Source organism: Bison bison, unplaced genomic scaffold (genome assembly GCF_000754665.1).
Source record: "Bison bison bison isolate TAMUID 2011002044 unplaced genomic scaffold, Bison_UMD1.0 scf7180017864487, whole genome shotgun sequence".
Lineage (NCBI taxonomy): Eukaryota > Metazoa > Chordata > Mammalia > Artiodactyla > Bovidae > Bison > Bison bison.
In genome coordinates, this window is record NW_011495047.1 from 7,063,948 (window position 1) to 7,073,334 (window position 9,387).

The 9,387-nt window shown below is 53.6% G+C and overlaps 1 protein-coding gene across 1 annotated transcript in view; it reads left to right on the forward strand.

Annotated features, from left to right (window-relative positions):
- Nucleotides 1-1,866: 1,866 nt before the first annotated feature.
- Nucleotides 1,867-9,387, forward strand: part of TCTE1 (t-complex-associated-testis-expressed 1) — a 17,933-nt gene continuing 10,412 nt past the window's right edge. Inside the window, exon 1 of the mRNA XM_010863091.1 lies at nucleotides 1,867-1,916. The gene's annotated coding sequence lies outside the window, so the exon portion shown is untranslated. The remainder of the gene's footprint in view (nucleotides 1,917-9,387) is intronic.

Consider the following 9,387-nt stretch of genomic DNA (forward strand, 5'->3'; position numbering starts at 1 on the left):
CAAATAACCCAGCAGGTACTGATCAGTTGCTGAGACTATGGCAAGAAACAAACAGAACTTCCTGCTCTTGTGCTTTCTTGCCGTGGGGAAACAGCAATGAAGAGAAAGAAGAAGGTATCAGATGGGGATGAGGTCTATGGAGAGAGCAGACGGGTTGGGAGGATGTGAGCCCCATGGACATCTGAGGGCAGAGTCAGTGCAGAGGCCTGAGGGACAGGTGCAGGCCTTGGGGTCAGAAGGGAGCAGAGCCAAAGCAAGCCTACTCTTTTTTTTTTTTTAACACATTTTAAAAATTTTTTTATTTATTGTTGGTTGTGCTGGGTCGTCGTTGCTGCCTGCAGACTTTCTAGTTGGGGCGAGCGGGGCTGCTGTCTGTTGCGGTGGCTTCTCTTGTGGACCACGGGCTCTGGGGCACAAGGGCTTCAGTGTTGCAGCACATGGGCCCACTCGTGGCGCACGGGCTTCGTTGTTCTGTGACGTGTAGAGTCTTCCTGGACCAGGGATTCAACCCATGCATTGGCAGGCGGATTCTCACCCACAGTACCACCAGAGCAGTCCCGAGCCTTCTCTTTTAAAACAACTTGCAAAGCACCTGAGCTGAAGCTGAAATTGGCAGCTCAGAGCAGGAGGAAGGTGTGGAATGGAGGGCAGTTGTCCTTCCCTCCCAAAGTGAATCCACCCAGGACCAAGCCAGACACCTGAGCTCCACCTGTGTTCGAAGATCTCTGTTGCTGGATGAAGGAAGGGGAACTCCGGGGACCCATCCCCAAGTCAGAGCCTCCCTGGCTGCGAAGTTCTGGGGCCATTTAGTCAAAATTTTAGCACAGAGCAGGCCTTCCTGACAGCATTTCTTGCGTGATTGCTCATTCTACTTGAGGCAGTGGTGATTAGTTGGTAAATCACTGATGAGGGCTTGAAAGGGGCCTGGAGCCCCTGGCCTCTGGCTGCTTGCAGTCCTAAGAGGTCACAACTGTGGATCTTAGCAACTGTAGCAGGGGCCACTGTTCAGTACACTGACTGAAAGCCTGTATCTTAACACATAGTCGCTACAGTGAGGATACTGGGGGCGGTGGGGGGGGGGGGCGGGGGGGTTTGTGAGTTAACTGAACTTCTAAGGTGGCAACTTATCCAGGATAACCCAGCTAGTAATCATCAGAACTAAAATTTAAGTTCTGCCTCCAGTGAAACTTCAACCACCCTTGGTTGCTCTTCCCCTCTTGAAGGATGATTTCCTTTTCTGTGAAAGCTGGTCGTTTCACAGAAGCTGGTCATTCCTGGTGTCGAGCTTAGGACTGTGGAGGCCTGGGGTCTTCCTGCCCGGTGCCACTCAGCCTTGCTGACAGCCTGGAGAAAGGCCGAGGGTGGCTCCAAAGGGATGCTGCAGCCAGTGGTCAGCCGAAGGCCTCAGGAGAGTTCTAAGAACTGCACATGCCCTTCCATCGTCCTCTTCCGGAAGGGAATGGCCACTGGCGCTTTTCCTGGACCGTCTTCACACTCGTCATCCCCACCTCCGTTTCCACACAAAAGGCCCGGAGAAGGAAGAGCCCCTTAGCAGTCCAGGAGCCCTGCCCCATCCGCAGCTCCCCGCCTTTCCCCGCAGAAACCCACTGCTCCTAAACATGTCCACAGGACGCACAAACCATGTCCCGCGGTCAGAGTTCCCACTGCCCGCTCTGGGCCCCACACAGTGCCTTAGATGGGGACACGTATTTGCATCGATCCTGGGCCAAGGTGTGCGGCGACAACCGAAGTCCTGGAGCCCTGCCCTCGCACAGCAACGAGCAAAGTAATCCAGCTTGCCGGAGAACGCATGCGCACCCGCCCTTGAGGGCCCGCCCCCTAGCGACGCACGGCGTCCCTAACAACCGGCGTTCGTGGGGACCTGCGGGAAGGCGAGCGCTCAGGTCTCGGGAACGGTGAGGCAACCTCTGGAGAGAGAACACCCGGCCCCTGAGACCTGAGCGGGCTGAGCTCTCTCTGCCCCCACTCCCCCGACAGGGCACGGGAGCACGCCCCAGAGTCCGCCCACCCGGCCGAAATCTGCAGGTGGCCTTGGCTCCCGTGAGAAGGAAGGGCCGGCCTGTACCTATGGGAGGCCCCCACCCCATATGAAGTTGGCCGTGCCTCCTTCCTCCCTACAGCCACTGCAAACCGTCTCTGCGAGTCAGGGAAGGGTCACCCGAGATGGAGAAGGGGAAAGTGGAGTGAGAGTTGGTCATGGGGAAGAGCAGTTCCTAGTTCCAGGGCCCCAGCCTTCCTGGAAAGACAGATCTCTATTCCCAGCTCCTGGGGCTGCAGTCCTTCCCGCAGGTCTAGACGCTTCTACACCTCCCTCCCTCCCATGACAAGGCTGGTTATCCTTGGTCACCAAGGAGAAGGAGGGCCCCTTCACCTCAGGCGGGTTGAGGGAGGGACTTGCTGGCATTTGGAGCTGAGCTTCCCCGGTCGGGTGTCTGAATCAAAGGTAGGGATGAGGGTGGAGTTCTTTTTTAAGGCAACAGACCTAAGTGGGCAGTTGGGAGGAAAGCCTGGCCCAGGGGTGTGATAAGTGTGCAGACTGTCTCACCAGCAAAAGACCAGGGGTGCTGGGCCAGAGCTCTGTCAGGGAAGCTTTTTTGCCCCTCTTTTGTGATTCCACAAACTCTGAATTCCCAAATGGAAATGACTTGGCCTGAGGTGGAGTCTGACACAGTAGGCAGGATAGGGATTGGGGAAATGTAGACAAAAGCCAGGGCCCTGAGGAGCAGCTGACTGAGAAAGCAGGAAGCACCATCAGAGAAGCTGGGGGATACGGGATGTCAAAGCCCAGCCCCGGACAAGGGATGTCCAAGGCCACAGAGGTCCTCACAGAACCTAAGGAAGGCCTGGCACTTCTGTTCAGTTCAGAGGAAGAGAGGGGAGGACCAGGGATGTAGTGAGCAGAAAAAGGAGAGGACTTCCCCCTCCCCTAGCATCTTCAACTTTCCCATTTGGGCAGGCAGGTGGAGCCTCTGCCCAAAGCGTTTGGATTTAACTAGGCACTTGAGAAAAATGGAGGAGGTCGGAGACGTTTCTGAGAGGAGGGAAGGTGCAGGAGACTCGAGCACTGAACCCTAGGTCTGGAAGGAACATGGAGGGCCCAACGGGGCAGGAGAGCACAGCTCTGCGGTATCTCTTGGATCCTCTTGGGGCCTCAAAAGCTGAAGTGATCATCAGTTCTGCAGAAGGACCCTGAGACTGCAAGGGACAGGGAGTGAGGGAGCCTGGACTGTTCAGGTCAGCACCGATGAGGGTGACCCCAGCCTCCCACTGGAGAGAGTGGGAAGCCCACTGGAAAAGTGCTATGACAACTGAGTCTGGGCAATTTAGGAAGCAATCCCAAGTGATTTGTCTCTGCTTTTGTGCAGGGAAGTGAGGAACAGCTTTGGACAGACATGGGTTCAGAGTTTAGCTTCTCCATTTACTATGTGATGCTTAGCAAGTTACTTAAGTTCTCTAAGCCTCTGTTTTTCTGTTTGTGAAATGAGGATAATGGTGTTATAATAACAATATTTGTCAATAATAAGTCTGAAGATTTCATAGGTTTATATAGGTACAGCATCTAACATCTTTGTCATGATATCTAACACTTACCTTGAGTGTTGACTCTGGGCCCAACACTATACAGAATGTCTCACACGTGTTTCCTGGTGGTTCGGACAGCAAAGAATCTGCCTCCAATGCAGGAGATGCAGGAGACATAGGTTCAGTCCTTAGGTTGGGAATATCCCTGGACAAGGGCACGGCAACCCACTCCAGTATTCTTGCCAGGGGAATTGCATGGACAGAGGAGCCTGGTGGGCTGTCATCCATGGGCTTGCCAAGAACCAGTCATGACTGAGTGACTGACACTTTCACTTCAGGGCTTCCCAGGTGGCACGAATGGTACAGAACTTGACTGCCAGTGCAGAAGACACAAGAGATGCAGGTTCAATCCTTGGGAAGATCCCTGGAAGAGGAAATGGCAACCCACTCCAGTATTCTTGCCTGGAGGATTCCATGGACCGAAGAGCTTGGCGGGGCTACAGTACATGGGGTTGCAAAGAGTCAGGCATGACTGAAGCGACTTAGCACGCAAGCATGCACACACATTAGCTCCTTTAATCCTCTGGATAATCTTATGAAGTAGGAACCCCAGTTACTATCCCATATTACAGATAAAGAGATGGAGGCTTAATGGGGTTGCATGACTTGCCAGATTCTCCCAGATGTTGGGGACAGAGTGGAGATTGGACCTCAGGCGGTGTAACTCCTGAATCCTGAGCTAGCTGTTAGTTATGCTGCCTCCTCCTGTGCACACACTACTGAGGGCCTGCTGGGCTGCTGCATGTGTGCATGCTCAGTCAAGTCCAACTCTTTGCGACCCCATGCACTGTAGCCCACCAGGCTCCTCTGTCCGTGGAATTCTCAAGGCAACAATACTAGAATGGGTTACCATGCCCTTCTCCAGGGGATCTTCCTGACCCAGGGATCTACCCTGTGTCTTCTACATTGGCATGTAGATTTTTTACCACTGAGCCACTTGGCCTAGAATACAATAAATCAGAGCTATGTATAGACAAGGATGTGGTTCACAGAACACTTGTCCACCATCAAAAATGAGGACAACCCTGCCCAAACTAGGACATCTCGTCCCTTTCTATTGCCTGTGTTTGGGCATGTAGAGAGCAGACCCTAACACTTAACCCTGTGAGTTAAGAACTGAATGTTATTTCAGGACCTGGATGCTGGTCCTGAGGACACAGCTGGGACCGGGGGAGGGGGAGGAGGAGTCACCTTTCCTCAGGGGTTGTGGCAGGGTTGATGTTGGCGACATAGCGTGTGAGGCCTTGTAGGTCCAGGAGATGAAGGGTCACTGGTTGCCCCCACTTGCCCCATCTGAGGGCAGGGTGTGCCCTTCGAGGGGGCACACCTGATGATGGCACAAGAGGCACTCACTCAGGAATTCCCTGGCAGTCCACTAGTTAGAACTCAACCCTTTCACAGCTGTGGCCTGGCTTCAACCCCTTGGTTCCCTCAGTCAGGAAGCTAAGATCCCGTAAGCCACGCTGTGCAACGACAAAATAAAATTAAATAGCAGTGCAGGCTTCACATAGGGATGTATACACACATGTATGGACTGTTAAGATTTCGTTTCGTTAGGGAGGAAATGCATTTTACTATAACAGGTGTGTCTTTCGTCAGGGGCCTGAAATTCCCATTGTGGGGTGCCACGGACCTAGTCGCTCTTCCAGCCTGGGGAGACCCTCCCCGACACATCCTGTCTGCAGTGAAGACAGGACGCCTGCTTCCCTGGGAACAAGAACAGGCTTTTTTCTTTTCTAGTGGAAGATGGAAAAGTGTCTGGGAGAGCAGGGCGTTGTGGTTAGGGCAGCCAAGCTCCTGATCTGGCCCCAGCCCTCCTGTATATCCAGGGGCCAGTTATTTCCCGGTCTGGTCTTCAGTTTCTTCATCCATAAAATGGGGTTGAGAAGCCTGCCCCGACTCCAGTGTAGAATAAGACTCTAACAAGAGAAACGCTCTGAATGACGCTTGTAACTTTTTTTCTTTTTTTAATATTTATTTGTCTGGCTGCATCCAGTCTTAGTCGCGCTCATGGGCTTAGCTGCTCCGCAGCATGTGGGATCCTAGTTCCCTGACCAGGGATCGAACCCATATGCCCTGCATTGCAGGACATATTCTTAACCACTGGATCAACAGGAAAGTCCCAGAAACTTGTAACTTTTAAGTGCTGAGCCGCTGTACGTTGACGATGCTGTCAGCAAAGAGACGGGAGGTGGAGTTGGAGGCTCGGGTGGTCAGGAGAGGAACAGGCCACCAGAGGTAGACATCGGGAACAGCCAGGCAGCTTCTGGCCATCCTGTTGAACTAGTTCATCTACTGATCTGGGATTGTTCCCATAATTTCATTCACAAAACAGTAAGCCTACCCACATAGTGAGGACCTTTTGGTCATAAAGGGGCAGAAACCCAATTCTTAGCTTCAGCAAGAGAGACTTGCTGGAAGGCCATCAAGTCAGGTCTCAGAACTGAAGGAGGCTGTCAGAGGGCCTTCAGCGATGAGGACTGGGGACGGGAGGTGCCCGGTGCCCTCTGTCCACCTCCCTCTCCTGCTGGTCTCCGCCAGGCAGCACTTCCTCCTGCTGCCGCAGACCGGCCTTTTCCGTGTGAAGGGAAACAGCTTCCAGCAGCAGGGGATCTGTATCCTTCAAGGACGTGTGTCCTTCTGTCTACCTCCACTTGGACAAATCCCAGGGAGGACTCTGATTGGCTGATATCAGGTGCACCCCTGAACCAATACAGGGCACTCCTATTGGCCAGAATCTGTGATCAGAGGGAGGTGGGGCAGCCCAGAACGGCAGCTGCCTCCCTGGCAGACCTGATACCGGGTTAGGGATTAGAGAGAAAAAAACAAGTAAAAGAGGACTTCCCTGGTGGTCCAGTGGCTAAGACTTCATGCTCCCAATGCAGGGTTCCATCCCTAGCTGGGGAACTAAGATCCCACATGCCGCATAGCACAGTCCAAAAAAAATAGAAATAGTCCTCACACCTGGAGGAGCCCACAGTCCAGTGTGGGTGTGAGGAGAGGGTTGTTAGTCCACTGAAGCGACACAGGTACTAAGGATCTGACAAAGAGAAGGGGGAGATAAGAAAAGCCAAAGGCTCCAGAGGGGAAATGGTGTTTGAGTTCAGGCTCAAAATACCAGTGCTGGTCTGCTTCCCCGGGCAGAGACTGCAGGAAAGGCCTTCCAGGCAGAAAGTGGCTTGAGCAAAGGCTGGGTGGCGCAGATTAGTCTGCCGTATTCAAGATGCAGAGAGGGGTTTATTTCAAACAGAGCATCCGGCCATGGAGGGCCTTCTGCACTGAGTTGAGGAGCCAGGGGCTTACCCAGAGCCCTGCCAGGACAGCTGTGAGAAGGCTGGGTGCTGGTACACACCCAGGTGCGGGGCAGCTGCAGCTACAAGGACAATGGACAATGAGGCCCTGAGCTGAGGCCACAGCAGGAAGGGAGAGGAGGGACCGCAGGGGAGGGAGTCAGAACTGAGGGGAAACTGCAGTGACCAGGTTGGGGGGGGCTGGTACTGAGGGAGAGAGGTGAGTCCCCAGCTTCCAGGTTCACACACCTGGGTAGCTCCTGGTGCCTCTGGCCAAGGTAAGCAGCCAGGAGGAGGAGAGCCTTGGCGGAGGCACTGAGTGCTCTTGGCGGGCAGACTGAGGCTGCAGGCGCCTCGAGGTGGCCAGTGGCCATGAGTCTGGAGCTCATAGGGGATGGGGGAGCTGCAGCCCAGCAAGAGGACGAACAGGGCAGGCAAAGCTCAACCCTGAGGGGTGGGCAGAGTCAGAGGAGCCTGTGTTGGAAGCCTCTGGAGAATGTCCGAGAGGCCCGGGGGAAGAGTTGAGAGAGCGGCAGCCCAGCGGTGGTTGAGAAGAACAGGTTTGGGTGTGTGACTTGATGCCATCTTTGTAACATTAGTAACTGGCAGGCAAAGAGTTCATCGTGCTCATTATCCTTCGAAACATACTCTGCTTTATATTTGATTGATTCTTTTAGGTATGTATATATATAAAAAAAAAAATTTGGAACTAAAAGCCTTCTTAGAAGAATCCTCTATCTGGTAACAAATTGCTTGCCAAAAATATTTCTGTGATGTTGAGTTTTTTTAAAAAAATCAAGACACGATAAGTGAAAACTACCAATCTGACCTTATTATGAGGTTAACATTATCAACATTTGCCTTTAACATGACATCAGACCTCGGGGTATGGAGGTCTCTGTGAATGTTGCGGGACCGTAGGGATTCTTGTTTATATCAGCCAAGCACATGGAGCACGTGCAGGGCCACCGTGTCCCTCCTTCTGAGGCGATGGCTCAGGGACTTGGACCAAGCCCCAGGCAGGTCGTGCAGCGTCCTACCAGAGAAGGCTCCGGGCTCCAAACAGCGGCCAGGCAGTTAGGACCAGACCTGAGGAGCCAGGTCCTAAGACAGTGAGGCATTAGATGGTGAGAACAGGCCATCCTGTTCCTGGGAGCACCCTGCTAGGCCCCAGGAAGGGTCTCCCAACATATGGCTTCCCGGGGAGCAGAAGGGACCACTGAACAGGATGGTGAAGCCAGGCAGTTCTGTGAGAGAGGCCTGGAGAGCCACGCTAGGTTCTGCTCCCACAGGCATGGCCCAAAGGCTGTCCTGGGTTGCGTCTGGGACCAAGGGGAATCCCGGAATGTGTTAGACCAAAACTGTGGAGGGAGCCCCAGGCGTCCAGACGCGGAGCTGGTGGGAACAGGGCTGGCCTGTTGTCCTCCTCCTCTGGCCCAGTCTGCCAGCCCTCCACCCCACCGCCTCCTGTCCAGACCTGAACACCACCACCACCTTGCCCTCACGTGTCCCCTGGATGAAGGGAAGCACCTCACTCAAAGACACCATCTCAGGTGTACCCAGAAGCAGGTCTCTAGGGCTTTACCTCCCCAGCCCAAACCGCTGTCCCTCAGAATGCCTCCGTCCACACACCCACTCCAGTACTTCTGCCAAATAGTTTTAAAAATGTTTATTTATTTGTTCAGAACACAGTGCCTTCATTGCCTCCTGCAGGCTCTTGTGTTGCGGCACACGGACTCCGTTTTTTTGTGGTTTCGTGGGCTTAGTTGCTCCAGAGCACATGGGATCTTAGTTCCCCAACCAGGGATCAAACCTGTGTCCCCTGCATTGCAAGGCGGATTCTTAACCACTGGAACACCAGGGAAGTCCCACTCCTGTCAAATATTATGAATATGATTCAAGTATTATCTCAGGGGAATCTCCACGAAGCCTGCAGAGGAAGATATTACTGTGCCCTTTGATGGATAAGGAAACTGGCACTCAGACCGAGTAACTTGGCCAAGGTCACACAGCAAGTGCCTGGCAGAGCCAGAAATGCCAAGTCATCTGGGGCCTCCAAGCAGCATCCCCTCCCAGCCACACCCTCGGAGGGACCATGAGTCAAAAAGCGCCAGCTGCTTGTCCCACAATGCATGGACCCAATCTGTTTGTCAATTTGCATTTTATTTGCATAAGTGTGTCACCAAAATACATAGATATCTTCCTTATACTGCCCGCTCCTGTCTCTCTCTCTCTCTCTCCCCCGCTCCCTTCCTTCCTCTCTCTCTCTCTCTCACACACACACACACACATTCACACAGCCAGGCTCTTCCTCCTTGAGATGCCTGGAGGACTGGGGAGCACCATCTGGTCCCCTCCATCTGCCAAGGACACCTTTGCTAGTTCACAGTGTTCCTGCCCACCGGCCACTACCCAGTGCATGGAGTCGGGGAGCAAACCCAGAGCGGGAGCTCCGTGCTGGGCTGAGCAGACCCAATTCTTCCGAGGTCCTGGG